The 20,656-nt window shown below is 40.1% G+C and overlaps 1 long non-coding RNA gene across 2 annotated transcripts; it reads left to right on the top strand.

Annotated features, from left to right (window-relative positions):
- Positions 1 to 5,922: 5,922 nt before the first annotated feature.
- Positions 5,923 to 15,176, top strand: LOC117802572. 2 transcript variants are annotated; one of them, XR_004625936.1, is made up of 3 exons: positions 5,923 to 6,060; positions 6,605 to 6,698; positions 14,754 to 15,176. It is a non-coding gene; the product is annotated as an uncharacterized LOC117802572 (long non-coding RNA). The 2 variants fall into 2 exon arrangements; XR_004625935.1 differs by lacking the exon at positions 14,754 to 15,176 and adding an exon at positions 7,137 to 9,399.
- Positions 15,177 to 20,656: the final 5,480 nt, after the last annotated feature.

Genomic DNA, 20,656 nt, shown 5'->3' with positions numbered 1-20,656 from the left:
TAAGACAATTTATCCCAACTAAATTGTAATTTCATTTCTGAGATGTTGCCCTTTTAATAAGTAAAAACTCCACTTACCCATTCCATTGTTCTCAGGTTGGGTTTTGACAGTGAGATCGATTACAGGAAAAAAAGAATTACAGATGAAATCAATGCCACCACTATAAGTAAATTAGTGAGAGTTTGTTCAAGCCACCAAGCTTGAAACACTCCTCTCCCCTTTTCTCTCAGAGAGCATTAGAAAATAAAATGTTATTGATGATTGCAACTTTAAGTAGAATCATGGATTCCAGCCGACTATGAGCAATGAAACAAGGGAACACGTGAGGGAAGTCCTTGAGTCATATGCTCAAGTTTATGTTTTTGGACTTTATTGGAATATACTGTACATTCAGAAATGTGCACCTCTTACAAGTGTACAGCCCTATGAATGTTAACCAGCAGACAAATGAAGCCATCAACCAGATCAAGCAGCAGAACGTTAGCAATACCCCAAAAGCCAATGATGACCTCTCCTCAAGGAAAACCACTCTCTAGACTTCTGACTCTGTCCATTGACTTTGCTTGTTTATACTTTATATAAAGGAAATCAAGCTTTTGTGACTGACTTCATTCACTCCACATTATGTGGGCAACAGCCGTCCATGTTGTATGTGTGTGTGTTTCATTCTATAGGGTGTGTCTCAATGTTGTTTCCATGGATGAACTTTTTTTTAAATAATTTTAATGATTATGGATTTATTTATTGTGAGTGATGCAAAAACACAACAAGAACACAAAACCTAAGATTTTGAGGAAGCTTAGAACAAAACAAACTTTAAGAAGACAGTTGCCATCCTGTACAGGAAATGTTCCTAACAACTTTACGGGTAAGCTCGAAATACTAAAAATAACTTGTTTTAGTCAACTCGGGCTAATCAACCACGTGACTTCATCTGAAGCAAAGATGTTACATCCAAATGCCATCGTGTTGGGGTTTGGGACTTCAGCATATGAATTTGGGGAGGAGATGACCATGCAGTTCAAAGCACAACTCAAATGCCCCTAGATAAGCAAACGTCTGGACCGACTCTGTCATATCCACACAGTGGGATACGACTTCGTAATAAAAAGCAATGAAGATTGATATATACAACAACCTGGATGGAATTAAAGGCGTGCTGCTTAGGAAGAAATGTTAATCTTAAAAGGTTGCACATTGTATAAACCCAGTGATACAACATTCTCACAATGACAGAACTATAGATATGAACAGATTAGTGGATGCCAGGGGATAAGGATTTCCGAAACCCTGTTTTCTCATTTCTTTAAACTCTTCTCCACACTATTTTAGCCATCCCCTCTCGAAGTCCCGATGCCTTACACCACTTAGTTGCTGAAATGTATAACCTCCTCTTAATTCACCCCTCTCTGCTCACCATCCTCAGTCTTTCCGGCCAACCTCCTCTACTACTCCAGCTCAACATAGGCATTTATACCCATTGATCCCTGAACTTTTGAAATTGCCCCTTAATTCTTTACACCCCCACTTCACTTCTTACCAGGTAAACTTCTAAAGCCAATTGTTAGAATCGCTTCTTTGCATATGCCCTTGTCTCCTTTGTGCTCTCTCTTTGGCCTACTCACTTGAAAAAAACATGCAGCTCTAGTGAAATCCCACTCTCCCTGTATGCTCACATGCACCCGTGAACTAAATGAGGCTGGAAACAAACACAGGACTGCTCACTTGCCTCCCTTTGAATTCCTGTTCGCTCTCCACAAGAGAGTTCTTGAAGTAGCTGGACAATCATGCTACCTGTCCCCATCCATTCACCTTCCTGCTTTCCCAGGTGACTGTTTTGTACTTTCCACTCTCTCCTCAAATACTTAACAGGTCCTCCTTTGTTCTCAGTCTCATTTTACTGAGGAAGTAGAGGCGATCAGATGAGAAGCTCTACACGTTCTCACACCCACACCCACCACCTACTTGCATCTGTGTCATCTAATTCTGCCTTCTTGCCTGTTACTGAATGAGTGTCCCCTCTGCCAGGAAAGGCCAATCCCTTCCCTCATGTACTTGATCCTATCTGCTTTCATCTACTTAAGAACATTACTCTAGAAATTTCCTCTCTTTCTCCTACGGCAACAACTCCTGTCCCAAATGCTTCTCATCAGCTCACAAATATCTAAAGAAGAAAAAACCCATCTCTTAACTCACTTCTCACTCTAACCAGCACCCTTTTTCTCCCTTTCTCTTTACAGCACATCAAGTAGCTATGCTTATAATCCCTAATCGTTCTCCTTTCTCTTTGAACACCACTAGCCAGGCTTCATCCTCATCACTTGATGAAAACAAAGCTCTTGTCAAGATCAAGAAGGAACTTCTCAATCCAATGGTCAAATGTCGATCCTTATTTTACTTGATCTGTCAACAAAACTTGTTACATTTGATCTCTCCCTACTTCCTAAAGCATTTCCTTCCTTCAGTGACCACCAGGTTCTCTTTCTACCTTAATAGCTACTTATTCTCTATCTCCTTTGGCAGGTCTCCCTCATCTATCCAACCTTAGAATGCTGGAGTGCCTCAAAGTTGAGACTTTGGAACCCTTTTCTCATTACCTGAGGAATCTCGTTTGACCAGGTTCTGATACCAAATTTCTATCTCCAGCCAGACTTTTCCACTGAAGTCTAGACTCATTCTATCTAAGAACCTTCTCAGATTTTCACATGACTACCTAATAACCATCTCAAATTTAACATGTCAAAACGTTGCTCCTGACCAGACTGCCATTCCCCTCTAAAAATCTGTACCTTTCACACTTTTTTGTTTGCTAAGGCACACAATCTTGGAGTCATACTTGATTCTTCTCCTTTTCCTCACCGTATTTCTTCTCAATTAGCATATCTTATTGACTCTACTTTCAGAATATACCTATAATCCAGTCATTTCCTATTTTTTACTGCTACCAATCTCATCGCACTTATTGTAATGGTTTCCAATGAGTCTTCCCGTATCCATTCTTTCCCCCTACATTCTGTTCTCAATCAAGCAACTGGAGTGATACCATTAAAAGGAATCCCTGGGGGCACCTGGGTAGCTCAGTCGGCTAAACGTCTGCCTTCGGCTCAGGTCATGATCTCAGGGTCCTGGATCCAGCCCCTGCATCGCTGGGGGTGGGGGTGTGGGGGCCTGCTCAGAAGGGAGTCTATGTCTTCCTCTCCCTCTGCCCCCTCTCTGCTCGTTCTCTCTCTCTCTCAAATCAATAAACTCTTTAACAATAAATAAATAAATAAATAAATAAATAAATAAATAAATAACAAAAGGTATCCCTGTGTGTATCGATCATCATTTCAAAACCCTCCAATGCTTCCAGTCTCACTCAAAGAAAACGCTGACATCCTCACAATGGCCTAAAAACACTGTAAAATCCACCTTCCCCATTATCTCACTGACCTCATCTCCTATTACTTCCTCACCACCACCACCAGCTCCCTCCACTCCAGCCATATTGGCCTCCTTGCAGTTCTTCTAATATGCCAGCCCCAGTCCTGCCTCAGGGCTCTTGGATTTGCAATATCTTCTGCCTGAAATTTTCTTCCCTTGGATATCCACTAACTCCCTTACCACCTTTAGATCTTTTCTCAAACACTCCTCAGTGATGCCTTCCCTGACTACCTTATTTCAATGTAAAGTGAGTCCTGCCATACTTCCTACTACCTTCCTTGCCCGGGTGCTTTAATTTTCTACCTTAACACTTTTCGCTTATTACTATTTAATATGCCATGCATTTAACTCATTTATTTTGTTTACTATTTTTATTCCCTGTCTAGAAAGGGAGGATTCTTTTCTGTTCCTCCAATGGGCCATCCACTGCTGAACCTCCAGATAATATTGTTGCCAGTCAATATGCTTGTTATTGTATTCTTTGGAAAGTAGGAAGACAAGAGCTTCCAGAGCCCTGTGGCAGTTAGACTGGAGTCTTATGACTGATTTATGGTCAGTGGAATGTGGGTAGAAGAGCTCTAAGGCACTTCTAGGCTCGGTCCATAAAACCCTGTATGAGTGATGCTCTTTTCACTTCTTCAGCAAACTTGGAGGCCATTTGTTTTAGAAGGTAACACCTTCAGGAGAAGGAGCCTGGGTCTTAGGAAGACTGGCATGGGACTGTGACACAGCAAGAAGTAAATCCTTGCATTATGCTAAGATCTTTTAGAATCATTTAAGGAATTAACATAACTCTGAATGATAAATAAATAAATATTTGTGACTCTTCTGAAAAAGTAAAAAATTATATTATTTTTAATCAAACTCTCCTTAAAAGACATACCACTGTGTTCTCTAACATAGTCAACAAAATATAATGAGTACAAGTTAATCATTAATAACAAATATTGTCCTATGCTACACAACCAGACCTACAAAGACTTTTGCAATATATGCTGCTGTGTGCCCTTTATACTTTTCAAAAACGATTGCACTTACCATGGTTCCTTTTTTCTGCTGTTACCTTGTTTTGCTCACTATTGCATTGACTTTTTGGGGGCTTCGTTGTTGGTTCTCATATCTACTCTTAGATGTGAGAAACCCTACTTCTTCTCATTTTTGTTTTTTCCTTCGCATTTTCCCCTCACTTTTTGTGGTATAAGTCTTTGCTTTTCAGCTGAGAATGGCAAGGCTTGAATGTTTTAGCTGTCTCCACTGAATACGAGCATTTTCTGGTTTGTAAACCATCTATCATACAATATATTCTTTGTGGACTCTTGGCTTGTCTCAGCTTTTGTCATGAATACTCGTATACTCACAATAAAAAGCCTTTTCAAATTCTTTTGAAATTTGAGTCTGTCAGATATATAATCACCAAATAAAGGTAATAGAATGATACAAACAAATTTTGGGTAAATCTTTTTTTTCCCAGATTTTCGGTGAATTTACTTTATCTAATATTCTTGTTTATAAGATATAATTTTCTTTTTTCATATTTCCAAATATACTGATGGACTAAAACAATCCTTTGAAGACTAGAGGAAATGTTATCCCTTGTGGTAACACTTAAGATTATTTTCAAACACAACCTTTTTAAAACAATGTTAATCTAATCAAAATGTAGTTATAGCCTGGAATTAAATATGCAAAAAGTGGGTTTCTTAATGGTTTATTTCAATGGGATGTGAAGTTAGAATTGTTAAGAAATGCAGAATGCTAATTAACTAGAGTTAAAAGCTGGGGATGAGATAAAATATCCTGACATGAAGTCTTGATCAACCTTTCTTATTAAAAGTTCACAGGGTCCACAGTTGACCTGGATGATACAGAGCTGCGAGGTCATGGCCCTTTAGACTTCTGGGGGTTGTCCCATTTATTTATTCCACCAACCAGCAGGGGGAGACACAGAATGCTCCTTGTAACCCAAGCTGGAACTCCCTGTACCCTGAGCCCTCATCAGGCCTTTTGAGTCCAAAACAGGTAGAACAAGTTAGTCCAGTCTGACAAAGCTCACCCTTCAGTGTTTTCGTTTGCTTGAATTACAGTTGATTTTGCATTCAAGTGACTCACTAGAAGGAGGGATTTGTATTTGTTGGTTTTGCAGATACTAGACTATATCAGTTTTTTTATATAAGTAAATTTGGCCTGTGGCTCCAAAACATGGATGAATCTGATTGAAATTCACCTATTAAAAAAAAATTAAACTTCACCCAGTCTCCTAATCAGTACCTCCAAAAATCTTAGCCCAACAATCAACTTTATAGGAGCTAACAAAAGCAACACTAATAAACTTAATGACAATCTATATTAAAATGTTAAAATGTCTCGGCAGGTTAGAAGGCCCATGCTTTGTGTCTGATCTTCCAGGAACCAGACAATTTTGGTTTCAGTTCAGTTCAACACATACCTGGGGTAGGAGGACCTACCAAAGAAGATATATGCCAGCTCCTAAGTTAAGTACTAATGGCAGGTCATGGCACTTGTTCTTTGGATAGACATTTAACAAATAATTACTGGACAGTGCTACCCATGCAGCACAAGAGATGGGAATGAGGTGCTGAAGTAGATCAGAGGAAGCAGGAATTCTTTCTTCTGAAGGTGGGCTTCATAGAGAGAAATAATGCTTGAGCAAAACTAAGAAGAAAGAGAATGGATTTGGATAAGAAGGGACTAGAATGTGAAAAGTTACAACATAGAACATCTCTTTGAGCAACTCTCCTTTGTTTGTGTTGCTGGAGAATGATGTGAAGTTGGGTGGGGCATACAAGTAAAGCTGAGGAGGAAGGCACAGGACAGACAGTGGAGAATCCTGGACAAATGCCTGGGAACAGGCTACGGAAGGAATCAGGAGTACAGGGTTCTCAAAATTAGATGGTTATTCGGGCTCTATCAAGCTGATGACAAGAGTGTCAGTCATCAAGGCGACTGGGAGAATATGAAAATATACGTGAAAAGCCACCACCTTGAAGGACAAAAACCCGTGTCTTATTCTTTCAGGGAGATTCCCTTCATTATACCAGCAGAAGAGTAGTAGATATGAATTACTAGGCAACACAGGTTCTCACAAACTAAATGTCATATTCAAAGATAATTTCAGCTTCAAATTTATCTTGATACTCAACAACAATTTTTCCTTCTGCAGGCTTTAATTTTGAAGATTAAATATTGGTTCGCAGAAAGGCCTCCAAAGAGCGCCTCTCCAGGCATATCTCTGAGTTCTTCAGGTAACAACAAAGGTAAGACAACTTTGAGCAAATACCTAATTTATTTGTCCCATTTTTATTTCCCTGACTAATAATTTTTATCTAATCTTTTGCTAATTTTGCTAATAGGGATGATGGGTTTGGAGAGCTGAATTCCTATTTGTGTTATATAAAAAGTATGTGGGTTGTTGCTTTTTAGTAAGTCATTTGAAAAAATAAAGATTGGATGTGCCAAAATCCCCACCCAAATCTCACTTAACACCCCTTTCTAAACGGAAAATAAAACCCTTAAATATTTACACAAAACCTAATTATGAGTTTGCAAGCATTTTAGGTGGTTGAAAATTTAGGGTCTGGACTGGGAAAAAAGTAGAATGAGAAGTCAATATGCTGTTTTCAGCAAATAAAACAGAGGTCAACAACTCCTGGGTCATAGTCATGGTAAAGAATGCTTATACATATTTTTGACAGGTCTAAGGTTTTGCCGGTAGACAAGGAACAAAGAAATACAAAGAGGAGTGAAGGAAAGAGGAGGAAAAACAAGGAGAGAAGGAGCAAGAAGAATTGTTGACTTTCTCCGATACTCATCCAGAAAAAGCGATTTACTAGAAGTAGCATGGAGTTGTAAGAAAGGCTGGACTGTATAAATTGTTAGGCTTGGATTCAAATTTTGATCCCTCTCCTCCTGGCAGTGTGCTGTTTGGATAGTCACTGAACCTCTCTGGATCTTTTCTGTGTCAGTGCAGTCATGGGAGCCCCAATCACATAGGCTTGTTGAGATGGTTAAATGAGATAATGTGCTTAAAGTCAAGGTAAAATGGCTGCACAGAGATGGTGATCAATAAAGGTTAGTCCTTTCACTATGCCATACAGCGTAGCACAGGGTATGATGGAATCAAGGAACAGGAAGACCCAATCTTGTCTGTCTGGGGAGTCAAGCAGGTGTCCAAGAAGAACTAACCTGAGGCTAAGAAATAAAGAGAAAGAAGAAATCATTTGGGCAAAATGGGGAGAAAACTTTGGGGGGAGAGGGAAAAGGGGATGGTGAGCTTGCAGGGCTATAAGGACTGCGGACTAGCTGGAGCATGGAATTCAGGTGACTCCAGCCTTTTACATCTAGAGAAAGTAAGGGGGTCAAACCACTCAATCCTTTCTCTTCACTTGATTCTTTTTTCCTCTATTGACCAAGTAACTTTAAATTAAAAAAAAAAAACAAAACCAGTACCAAGAAAACAGTCTTTCTCTTCTGAGTGGAGGAATCTTAATCCCAGGTCACGTTTACTAATTCCTACCTAGTCAGAAAAGATGTAGAAGTTGTTAAATGAGCCAATTCTAGAAAATATATCATTCTACACTCTGTCCCCAGACAAAGGAAACACTGGTAGTGTCAACACGTTTAAACTATGTGGGTGAGAGTTGAGTGATTTCCTGGCTCAGAGCAAACAAAGACCACCTTTCTGCACTTTAAACTCTCATCATTTTTAACTCACTCGCTGCAACTCATCCTGTATGTGGCAAAGGAGAAAGACCAGCCTGCATTTTTCTACAGCTACTGTGAACCTTCCACGGGGATAGCTGGAGGGAGGTAGCATGGGAGAGATGAGGCGAAAAATTCCCTTTCAAAGGAATGTGGTGAAGATAACAGGTCAATTTTACACCATCAGCGTATGGAATCCTTTACGTCAGGAGTTGGCAAACATTTCTGTAAAGGGCCGGAGAGTAAATATTTTCAGCTTTTTGGGACACACATATGGTCTCTGCAGCAGCTACACAGTTCTGCCATTATACCATGAAAGCAGCCATAGATGATAGGTAAGCAAATGAACATCACTGTGTCTCAATAAAACTTTATTTATAAAAACCCTGGGCCACGTTCGGCCCATAATCTGTAGTTTGCCAATCTCTGCTAAAATAAGGTGATTATTATATTAACTACATTTTGCGTGAGGTATAAAAAAATTCCACACCCCAGCAGCCCATAGAGGCCGTTTCTGTTGCTCTTGGGTAATGTGTTGCTCACTTGGACTTCGCAAAGACCCTCAGGAAGGAGGGGAAGCATTCTGCATTAAGGGAAACCAATCCACAGAGAGGGTTTTTTACAAATATAATAACATTTGTAAAATACAGCATCAGGTAGAACTACTTCTCATGGACAAATGACGGAAATTGTCAGTTAAGCTTTATTTAGCCCAAATTTCGGTCTGATGAATCCCCCACTGACACCCACATTGGCCCTGAGACCATATGTCACTTATCCAATAACTTTGAAGGAACCATTGTGTCTTTTCATGTAAATCTTGCTAAGCTCATGGATCACTGACCTGCTTTAGGTGATGGGTGGCATATCAATTCATCCCTGAACACACACAACAAACTCATCCACCTTATCTCCTTCTGAGATTTTATTTATAAAGTGACTCGTGAGCTCACACTCACCAATTTCCAACCAAGGTTGCCTGACAATTTTTTTTCCCTGTCAAGATGCCAAAAGCATTTAGAGTGCTTTACCAACGTCCCACTTGCCAAATTTCCATTTTAACATCAAAGCCGTTGGAACCCCGAGACAAAGCACAAAGCCCTCTCAGCCAGTCAACTCCTATTGTTCTGTTTTGCACGGGTTAAAAAATAAATAAATGAATGGCGAAACAGATTGTTTTTGAAACTGATAACACAATTTGTTCTCCGGCTTCATATGTTAGATTTCCGCCTGCAGCAAATATTTACAGCCGAGTTTTAACCCTATCGAAATCAGCTTGCTTATGGAAGCGCTGCAACTGCCTTTCCTCCAGTACCCTTGACAATGCGGCTTTAAGACAGAAAAAGTAGTGACCTCAGACACCGTTCTATGGGCATGGTCAAGGTTTAGTTACAAGGAGACATGCGGATGGAAAACATAGTCAAAAACTTGTCGTCAATTATTTAGCATTCCCATAAACCATTAGATGGTCAAAAATATCTTTAATTGATTCCATCGCTACCTATGCTACTTATTATTTATTACTATAACAAACTTCTCCATGGGAACAGCTAATTGTACCTCCCTGGTGGCCACTTCAAGTGGAATAAGCCTTGCACAGTGCAGCCTAAGATACGCTGAAAGGTCTTCAGCTTTGGGGATTTGATTAAAACTGTATTACATGAACACATCAGCAACCATTGCCAAAACAAAACACTAATTTAAAAAATCCTTCTGCTTTACTGCTTAACACAATTGAAAGGAGCTTTGTGTGCATGTGTGCATGCGTGTGTGTGTGTGTGTGTGTGAAAGAGAGAGAGACTTGGGGAGTGGTAGCAGAAGGAGGGGGTCGCATATGTTGTCTCCCCTGCAGACAATCATGTTTAATGGAAATAATGTGGCATTCCAGGGCATACTAAGGCAGAAGAAAAGGGCAATCCTGTCAGCGGCATTATGGGTATGAGCAAAGTCTCTGACCTCATGATAGGACTGCAAACTATTGTACCAGAAAGCCAATGGTAGAAGAGGCAAATTTCTGGCCCAACTTCCCCTAAGCACACACACACACAAATCATGCACGCTTGTGCGCACACATGCACGCACACACACATACACACACCTTTAAAGAAGCATAATTGTTAATCTGCTCTTTAGTAGAAAAGACAGATGTTATGGAAATAGTAAGCCACACTCTGCTAAGAGTGTTCTGTGGAAAGAGATTCCATAGGCAGCACTCTACACGGGAAGATTTAGACAATTAAGCAACCGTTGTGAGGCATGCAGATGAATAACACATGCTAAATTAAATCAATACCAAACACTGTGTTGGAAATAGGTTAATTGTTTATTTTAAACTTCATGGAAGAAAAAAAAAGTAAGCAACAGCGGAATTCGTCAAGTACTCGAAGCAGTTTACTGGCCTAGATTTACCACAGCAGCCCAGAGAACAGCATGCCTGACGACGTCCTACGGAAGGGTCTTTTAAAAACATTTCTTTGCTTACAATTCTCAACTCATTTTAAAGAAGGTGGTGGGTGAATATGGAATTCTTAGAAATTTCAAGACCAAGACATTGAAATATTGCCCAGTAATTACAGATACTCAGGCTGAGCCTAAGACGCTAAGGGGAACGTGTGCCTCAGTTTACCACATTTATTCACGTAGACTTAGAGAATAAGAGCGAAGCCCTCTGCAATCTCTTGTCTGAGCCCGTGGATAAGCTAAGAGTCTTTGCAACATTATGTGAGTGCATCAAAAGCAACAGCCGTGTAGAGATGTCTTTGTGTCATCCCACAATACTTTAAATACTGTGACATACCAAAGGGCCAATAGCTGATGCATTTCTTCAATGTAATGCTTATGTGTAAGGAGTAAACTCCTGTGAGCTCTGATGTTAAACAACAGACAGAACAATGTGGTGAGAGCCTGCATGTTTTTTTTACATCTATTCAAAAACCCCAAATGCTGATTTTTGCATTCAGAAGAAACAGGGAAGAGAGGGAGGATTCTTTTCTTGAGGGTCTGAAGCCTGCTACCGTGCTAGAAACTTGCTTCTTAATCCCATTTTACAGATGAGGAAGCCAAGGCTCCAAAGGGTTAAATGACTTGTCCAAGCTCACACAATAGCCAGCGATGGAGTTGGGCCATGAGACCTATGTCCGACTGACTCCAGAGCTCAAGATCTTTCTGTTACCATAGCAACCTGCTGAGAACAGTCTCCAAGGATGTCCTAGGTTGTAGCTCTGAGCCTGTCTTACGATCATCCATCCATACACTGCATGACCTTGTGTTAGCTATAGCAGCATAGCTCTTCTCTAAAGTAATCCCAGGGTACAGAATATGTGTCTTCCCTACTCATCTCATCACTTTGTTACCAGGACATATGGGCCAAACTGAAGTAGTGATATTGGACTCATTAAGCACTTATGTATTCATTTTTATTTCTTTCATATATTTTTAGATTTAAACCGGTTCTACTCACAAATTGATTAAAATTGACTTTTACAGTAGATATTCTCTTATCTGATATAATAGTTGGTTATTTTGATTAATTTAATCAAATGTCCTAATTAATTTAGGACATTGTAAGCAAAAACTATATAGCTTGATCATTTTCTTTTACCTTAAATATATAAATATACATTCATTCACTAGTATTTAGATATAAGATAAAAATCTTTTCTTTGAATATATCGCTCCACTCATAATCTACCATTGTCTGCAGTTTCTAGTTTTGCTTTCCTGAAAAAGAAGGAAGAACCTAAGGATACTTTCAAAACAATCAGAATGTGGAATTCTTTTAGATAACTGGTTTTCTCCCTAAGCATTTCCACTTGCCTCACTGATGCCTAATTCTACATCATTATTTTTAGCAACTTAATGTTATTGAGTCTTTCCAAAGCATACAACTTTGTTTTCATAAAAATGATTCTATTTCTTTTTGCACGAATATTTCAAACTTTATGAAATATTTAATTAAAATTTGTATTATAATTGCTATAACACAACTGGGATAGACTAAGCATAGGATCAAGCACAACTGTCTCCCAGTAAACATTCTGTTCAATTGGTGGGAACATAAACTCGCAGGCTCATAAGAAAGGACATCATTCAGAATTTTTTCCAGACTAAATGGAGAATAGCAATTAATGTCACAAAATGATTAAACAATAGTTAGTATCAGTTAAAACCAATCATAAATAAAATAAAATGGAAGTATTTAGACTAAACACCTAAGTGTTATTGGGCACCTAACATGACCTGCTAGTTGGAGTTGGACCTTGAGTGCCCTGGCAGTAAAGTCAAAAAGGGAAACATGTTGCATTACTGTTAGAGTTCCACTTCATTGACCCATGATGGAAAGAGCCACTGTGGGCTCAGTTCCACCCTGGCTCTGAGGCATCTCAAACTCAATGAGGACTGGGTTTGAAGATACATTATTTATGTCCTCACCACCAGCAAATGGGGGTAGAGAGGGCATTGTGGAGTTATTGTTACATCATCTTTCAGATTTCTCATTAGTGACATGAATCATGGTATTAATTTGCGGTTCCCATGTTAGATCTCCAGACACTAGGGTAATTTTATGGCTATCATTAGCATGTGTCTCCTTTGTTCTTGGTGAAGTTAGGAAGGGGGTGGATGAGTGGGGGTAATGGAAGAAAACTCCTTTTCCTTACCCTCACTTTGTGACATCCTGGCTAGTTTCTATCTTATCCTTTCTCCATCAGTGGTTCTCCTGGGATACCACCCAGCTAGGGTGTGGCACTTAAAACAGGTATGGAAAATACACATTTTTGTCTACAGAGATAAACTTTTCTGAAGACTCAGGAAGGTATTCATCACACAGATCCCTGAAAAATATCTTGTGTAATAGGAGACAATGTATTCAAGCTGGATTTTGGCAAAAAAAATAATTCAGAAATGTACAAAGTGAATACAGAGATGAATGGCACTTCTGTTCTTTAAAAAGACTAAGGATTCTGTTAATCGTTACAAGCTTAAATATAACATTTCATTCATAGGAAGTGTAAGGTTGGATCGTTTTTGTCCTTTCCCAGTTTTATCCTCTCATAGCTTATATTCATTCCTTTGTCCATTTTCAAGTAAAGGTACGTGTTTTGGGAACTGTGAAAGTTTAGAACCAGAAGGAATTCAAAGGTCATTTCATCCAACTTTATCATTGAACAATGAGAACAACCTCTGTAATATTAAGGAACAAGGAAACCTTCCAAATCCTACAGGTTCCCCTGTTAGTATTCTCTTTTGGCACCATGGTCTGGAGGCGGCCAAAGATTAATAAATAGAACAGGAAGCGGATTCCTGCTGAGTCTGGAAGAAATGGTTGACAAGCAGATCTTGTTTTTGTTTACTCCTTACAAGTGTGCCTGACACGTATTACTTGCCATGTATTATTGTTACCTTGCACCCTCTGTTAACTGTGCCTGTTCGAACAGTGGCTGCCTGATTCCTTGGCGGGGATGTAACATCAGAAGAGTATTTGGAATCAATACATTCCGACCAAGATATTCTGTGGGGATGTTATCCTGGACTACCAGAGATGTTTTGCTGTGACGCACAAGCATCTTACTTTTAGAATGAGATCAAAATATCCTTCCGGAGACATTGCTCTACTCATTTCAGTCTATCTATTATATTGAATTTCTAAATTATGAATATGAGGAATGCTTTTCAGCTGTTTTCTTCCTTTGCATTTAATTTTTTCTCCCCCCCAACCCTGCCTCCCAGGCAGGGAGGGACACCCAGGATTCCCCATCTCAGTCAATGACAACAACAATCACCCAGTTTTGCGAGCTGGAAACTTGCAAATTATTCTGGATTGCTAATTTTACCTTCCTCCCATTTTCAATCCATCCACAAGTTCCCTTGGTTCTACTGCCATCACCGGTCTTGCATCTTTCGGCTCCTCTCCACCTCTGTCCCTGGCACCCTGACAGCCACCTCTCGCCTAGACAATCAGAACTATCCCCTGATGGTGCAAGAGCTCCCTGGTTGCCATTCTTGCCTCCCTCCAATCTATGATATTGCAGCAGCCAAAACTATGCTCTCAAAACCAAAATCAGATTATGTCTCTTTTCTGTTTAGAAAATCTCCTGGCTTTTTTCTACCTCCAGGTCTTTATGCTCTGCTATTTTACTGAAATAATTTTTACACTCTTCACATGGATAGTTCTTTCTCATCTCCCAGATTTCAGAATAAATGTCACCTCCCCAATGGGACCTCACTAGCCATCCTTTCTGAAGTTGGTCCCCCACTCTGTTATTATCTCACTCATGCTGTCTCTTTCATAGTGTTTGTCACTGTAATTATTTATTTGTCTGTTTGTAATCTGTGTATTCTACTACAAAATTTAAGGAACATTAGAGAGGGGCTCTGTTTATCTCATTCATCACTTTATCCCCATAGCATACAATGGACTCTCCATAAATATTTGCTGAATGAATGACTGAATAAATGGATGAAGTGGGTCAGTTGTCATAAGCACTTGGGGCTGCCTTTAAGGAGATGGAAAGGAGAGGAAACGGAAACTGAGAAACATCATGTGAAACAAGCACTGTAGGTTTTCGCTTCCTTATGTGAGGGAAGGTGACTTACTCATTTCTTGTTTCTAGTACTTAGCGCAGCGTCTGGAACAGCACACGAGCTTCGGAAACACCTGCTCTGTGAATGAATGAAGTAATGGATGATGGGAACGTGCAGCTAAAAGAAAAACGATGTAAACCTCGCCGTTTGGATGAACAGCTATGTGCAAACACATGGAAGTTGTTTTGCAATTAACAGTATTGTTGACGATGTCATTATTCAGGCAGTGATTAAGAGTTCTTTTATTAGAATTCATTGTTTCATACATGGAGAACAGGAGTCAGGCTTCTGTTCATCAATTTTTAACCTAGTTATGCCAGTGTCTTCTTTCATGATTCTGAATAGCTCACTCAACTGCTTGGGATCTCAGTCCTTCTTCTTTTTTGAAAGTTTGGTCATTAACGCTACAATCTGATTAATAATTGGCTAATATAAACTAATGAAGCATCAAACTTTACATCGGAATCTGTATGGTGATTAACATAATATAATAAAATAAAAAAATAAAATAAAATAAAATAATTGGCTAATATTACCAATAACATGAATACTACTACGATTATTATTAATACGAATATTAGCAAATTAATATGGAAAACTTACAATGTGGAAATGGTTTTCTGATATTATTACACTTAAATATATTTGCAATTATTGTGGAAATAAGACCACAGACTCAGAAACCTAACATTTTTGTTTACATGGACCCTCAATCCAGGAAGAGAGGAGGAAGATTGACCGCCAACCAAGAGCAAAGGACTATCACACCTCAGTTCTTAACATATTAATCTTTAAAGATTCTCTTTTATTATGAGTAAGCCCCCAAGTCTCCCCCACATAAGTATTCCAGAATTTATTTGGGAATCCACTGGAAAGGGGGACTCTTAGACTCAAAATAAACACACATCACAAGGTTGATGACAAACATTTGAATAGCTATTCTTGTATATTGTGAATCATGGAACATCTCCAGGAGCAAGGTAAAAAAATACCTCTGGAAGGAGATTCAGGTATACATTTAAGAAGAAAGGGAACCACAGTTTTCATGAAGAAGAACAAAAGAAAGCTAATTTCAGCTTCCTGGCATTTTCATTCCATCAACAAGCCCTACTAATTCTGTCACCAACATCTGTCTGTTTTACATATTCCAGCTCCTCTCCATCTTTTTCAGGTATTTAATCTGATCATACCCCTCTCTGAAAATCCTTCAATGGTTCACTGTTGCTTCTAGAATAATATCTGAACACAACCCTGTAAGCCATGTGAAAATCTTCATGATTGAAGGGCAATAGAGCCTATGAATTCTAAAGCTTGACTGTTTAGGTGTGAATCCTAGTTCTGACACTGTCCTGCTGTGTGACCTTGGACAAGTTACCTAACCTCTCTGCACCTTGCATTCTTCATTTGTAACATGTGAATGATAATAGGAAAGGACTCGTAAGGTTGCTGTAAAGATTAAATAAGTCAATTCACACAGAGCATTTAGGATAATTCCTGGCACATTATAAACACTGTATTAGATTTTATTATGATTTATGATGGACTAGTGAAGTGTATTAGCAGATTGCTGTTGGATATTGGGTTGTCTTGATCAGGAATTAGCAGTAATCGAGCTACTTTTATTTGAGTGGCTCTGGGCTTTATCACAAAAAAATGTGAAAAGGAGATAAAATGAATGAGCCCTGGGTTGATAAGGTAGAAAGAGAAATGCCGTCAGTAGAGGTAACAGGCTTCCTGGAATCAAACAGAAGAAACTCCTAAGTGTATAAAACATGGGGGGAGCGCCATTGAAATGTGAAAGAAGCCAGCTGGGCAATCTACACATTCCTGGTGCAGTCTGTAGTTTCTGGTTAAGCCACATGATCTCAAATTGTCCAGCTTCTGGTGACAGGACTAACCAGTGGTCGATTAAATATCAGTGGAGATGTTTCTTGCAGATGGTCTAGGGAATCTTGGGGCTACAAAAAATGTCTAGAATAGCAACTGAAATCCCAGGAATCTTCTGCGTACTAAATGCCTATGTCAACATCCTACTCTGAAGAAATTGGGCTGAGACGGTTTGGGGCTCCCTGGGATCTGTACTCTGCCCCCGCCCTTCCCAAGATGGATCTGCCTGACAGCTGTTTAGTGTCCTGCCTTAGTGTCCCTACACTGCCTTCCACTCCTCCAGGACTCTCCATGTGAGAACAGGGACTGGGATGGTGATGACTAGGTGGACCAATCACCAGTCACATTACATTCAGATTTTTATTATTACCAGGGCGGGTTACCGCTGGGTTTGACTCATCACATTTTCTCAGGGATTTTTGTTGTTTTGCACCCAATATTTAGAGCCCAATTTTTAATGAATTTTCAGGTCTTGTAAACCTGAACACAATCCAGACTCAAGATCACAGCCCTTTTCATTAAAATAATTATTACAATACAATTTTTGAAAATGTATAGAAATTGAATCATTGGTAGTGCCGTAATTCTAAGGATTACAATTATGACTTACATTAGAGTATTACAGAATAGAGTTTAGTATTGCTATCCTTTAATGTGTGTGTGTGTGTGTGTGTGTGTGTGTGGTGGGGCACCTGGGTGGCTCAGTCAGTTAAGTGTCCCACTCTTGATTTAGGCTCAGGTCGTGATCCCAGGGTCATGAGATCAAGCCCCACATGGAGCCTGCTTAAGGCTCTCCGTCTCCCTCTGCCTGTCCCCCTGCTTGTGTGCTCACTCTCTCTCTCTCAAAAAACATGTGTGTGTGTGTGTGTGGCAATGGAGGTTTTGAAGTGGGAAATGGAGTTCAAAACAATGAGAAGAACATTCTAGGCACAGGAAAATATCAAACTTCACTGTTTTGTTTTTTTGGTTTTTTTTTTTTTTTTTTTTTTGCTTACTTGGCTCTTTCCTATATAAGATTGCAAGCTGTTGATGGTGGGAAATCATTTCATTTTTTTAATCCCCTGAGTGTACTTTAGTGTCTCACACATAGTGAACCCTCAAAAAATACTAGTTGAAGGAACAAATTATGACAAAACAAACATCTGTCAGAGAGGAGAAGATGACAGATAAAGAAGCTTCCTTTGCTCCCCAGTTGTTTGGAGTTTGTATCTTACGTTGTTTGTTGGTTAAAAAATTTAACTCAGAGCATGATATGCTCGGGATCATCAGTACATTCCTGTAAAAAAGGGCGGAAAAGGGAGAATTATATCAGCATAAACCGTTCTCTTGCCTGAAAACCAAGGTGAGTGTTTTGCCACCCATAATGTGAGCCATGCGCCAGGATCGTTACTATCCCTCGTGAGAAATGTGCTTGTGAGAAATGCAGAATCTCAGCCCCACGCAAGACTCACAGAATCAGAATCTGCGTTGAAATAAGATCCCCAGGTGATTTGTGCGTGTTGAGTTCTGAGAAGCATTGAGTTAAAGCCCATGCTAATTTAAGGAGTCCAGTGACGTGTTAAGTGCTCCGGGCGGCGTCATAGTGAGGTCTGAGAAGGCAGTGATTTCAAGTGGGGGTGACTAGGAGAATGATGGTCACGTTAACTAAAATCCGGAAGATGAGATGAGGAACTGGTTTGAAGTGGGAGTGAGGGAGAAGCAGAATGATGCTACTGGGCTTCAGGAAAGAGGAACTGTGTCACCCAAAATTTGCCAAGCAAATTGATAGCAATCAAACGCAGTTCACTTTCAATATCAGAAGTCCACAGATACAGAGAGAAACCGCAAGAGAGGGAAAAGCAAGGAAAACATTTTAGGTTGAACATATGTAAAAGGAAACGATATTACTTAAGGGTATTCGAACTCCTGAAAGCCCAGAGAGGCAGAAACTGTTCTAGGTCCTATCGCTCTTCATATGTAGCCAGATCATTTCCCTGGGCTGGGTTCTACCTGCCAACTCTCCATATTTTTCATTTTTGCTCTTTGTGCATTTAATACCTTGAAAAACAATCCTCTTAATATTAAAACCCATTTTGGATATCCACACTGTGTAAAATGTGTGTAAAAAGCCTCTTGGGGCGCCTGGGTGGCACAGCGGTTAAGCGTCTGCCTTCAGCTCAGGGCGTGATCCCGGAGTTATGGGATCGAGGCCCACATCAGGCTCCTCCGCTATGGGCCTGCTTCTTCCTCTCCCACTCCCCCTGCTTGTGTTCCCTCTCTCGCTGACTGTCTCTATCTCTGTTAAATAAATAAATAAAATCTTTAAAAAAAAAAAAAAAGCCTCTTAACACAATTGTTTTCAAATGACACCGTCAACGTATTTTTCCTCATTTTTGTGATCATTATTACTCACCGTTGCTTATAATAACTCTGTATGAGCCTAGAACTGAAATCTGTTTTCTTATGGATTTTTAAAAACTTTAACTTTCATTGTATGTCACTGTTACTCTTTTGATTTTTTATTTTGTCAGGTTCTTCTTGAAAAATATCACAAGCATTAATTTTTCTCAACGCAGCCTAGAATCATTTACATGAACTTTGCAAAATTATGCATATGATGGGGGAATAGATTATCTGGAAGGGGTGGGGGACAAGGAGAGAAGCGAACACTACTTAGTATAATGCACCTTTTATCGTCAGATCTCAAAGTGCTTCGCAAATATTAATATATCACATTACTTCCCTGGGAAACAAGTCAATATGATTAAACACATTTTACAGATGAGAAAACGGAAAGCACAGATTGGTGAGTGATCTGCTGAGAGCCATGACAAAGGTCACAGTGGAAGGGGGCCCAGAACTCAGTGTCCTGATACTGGTAGCACACATCACTCGTCACCAGTTACTTGGCCCTCACTTTTGTTTCAGAAAGGGAAAAAGCCTATGGTCCATTAACCCAGCATAGAGCTGGTACAAGGTGTGTTCTTCCCCCTTGCCCTTCCCACAGTCCCAATTCTCTATCAGTTCTGCGAACGTGGCTCCTTACCCCCATCTCCTGCTGCCCTCACCTCCCAGAAGAGAGGGGAACAAATTATGGGCTCACTGGAGATAAGATGAAATACATACTATGGCTGATCGTGTGCGCGTGCAACAGAGAGAGACTGTGTGTGAGTGTGTGTGTGCAAGTATGCACGAGGTGTACGTGAGTGTGTGAGAGTGCATGAGACAGCGTGTGTGTAAGTGTGAGTGTGCATGAGAGACGGTGTGAGGCAGTGTGTCACAGAGTATGAGAGAATGTGTGTGAGAGATAGTGGGAAGTGTGTGTGTGTGGAAGGGTGTGTGAGTGGGTTATGAGACAGTGTATACGTGTCTGTGAGAGACAGTGTGTGTGCGAGAGAGAGACCCTGCGTATGTTCATTCAGTATCTAAAAGGATAGTTGACATCTCTAAATTTCCAAATAAGACAGCACTTTTAGGATTATTGTTACCATTGTACTAAAATAACATGAAGACAAAAATGTTGTTCTAATTTTTGTTAAAGACAAAGGACAAATCCCCACCGAACTTTGAAAGTTTTAGTGCTTAAAGAAAGGCTACCAGAGCTCCAGACGAGAAGCTGGAGTTTCTTTTTGCCCTGACTAAACCCCTCCCAGGATGACACCCGCAGGTCGGTAAGAGTCAAAGCAGTGTGCTTGGGCCTGCCTTCCCGCGACGTCCCCTGCAGCCTGCCACATCCTCTCCCCTGTGCGCAGGCCCTTGGGGACCGAGTGTGTGCCAGATCACTTGGAAATGACGCGAAAGCTGCTCTTGGATGAGCGCTCAGTATCAGAATGGCGTAAGGGAGAGTTTGCCTCTGTAGAGTGGGCGGGCCGCTTACCCCAAAAGCACACTGTACAAGCTTTTCGTCATCCCTTGGCTCCATCCAACTTGACTGGAACTCACCCTTCTTTTTTTTTTTTTTGAACAGACTTGTTACACATAACCTTGTCTTACCCTGCCTGAATTGTGACCAGGCCATCACGAACATTTTCCCGAATGTTCTAAATCCAGCCTGATTTTTCACCTT

Source organism: Ailuropoda melanoleuca, chromosome 6, assembly GCF_002007445.2.
Source record: "Ailuropoda melanoleuca isolate Jingjing chromosome 6, ASM200744v2, whole genome shotgun sequence".
Taxonomy (NCBI): Eukaryota; Metazoa; Chordata; class Mammalia; order Carnivora; family Ursidae; genus Ailuropoda; species Ailuropoda melanoleuca.
The sequence above is the reverse complement of the archived record's forward strand: the minus strand, read 5'-3'. Positions and strand labels throughout refer to the sequence as shown.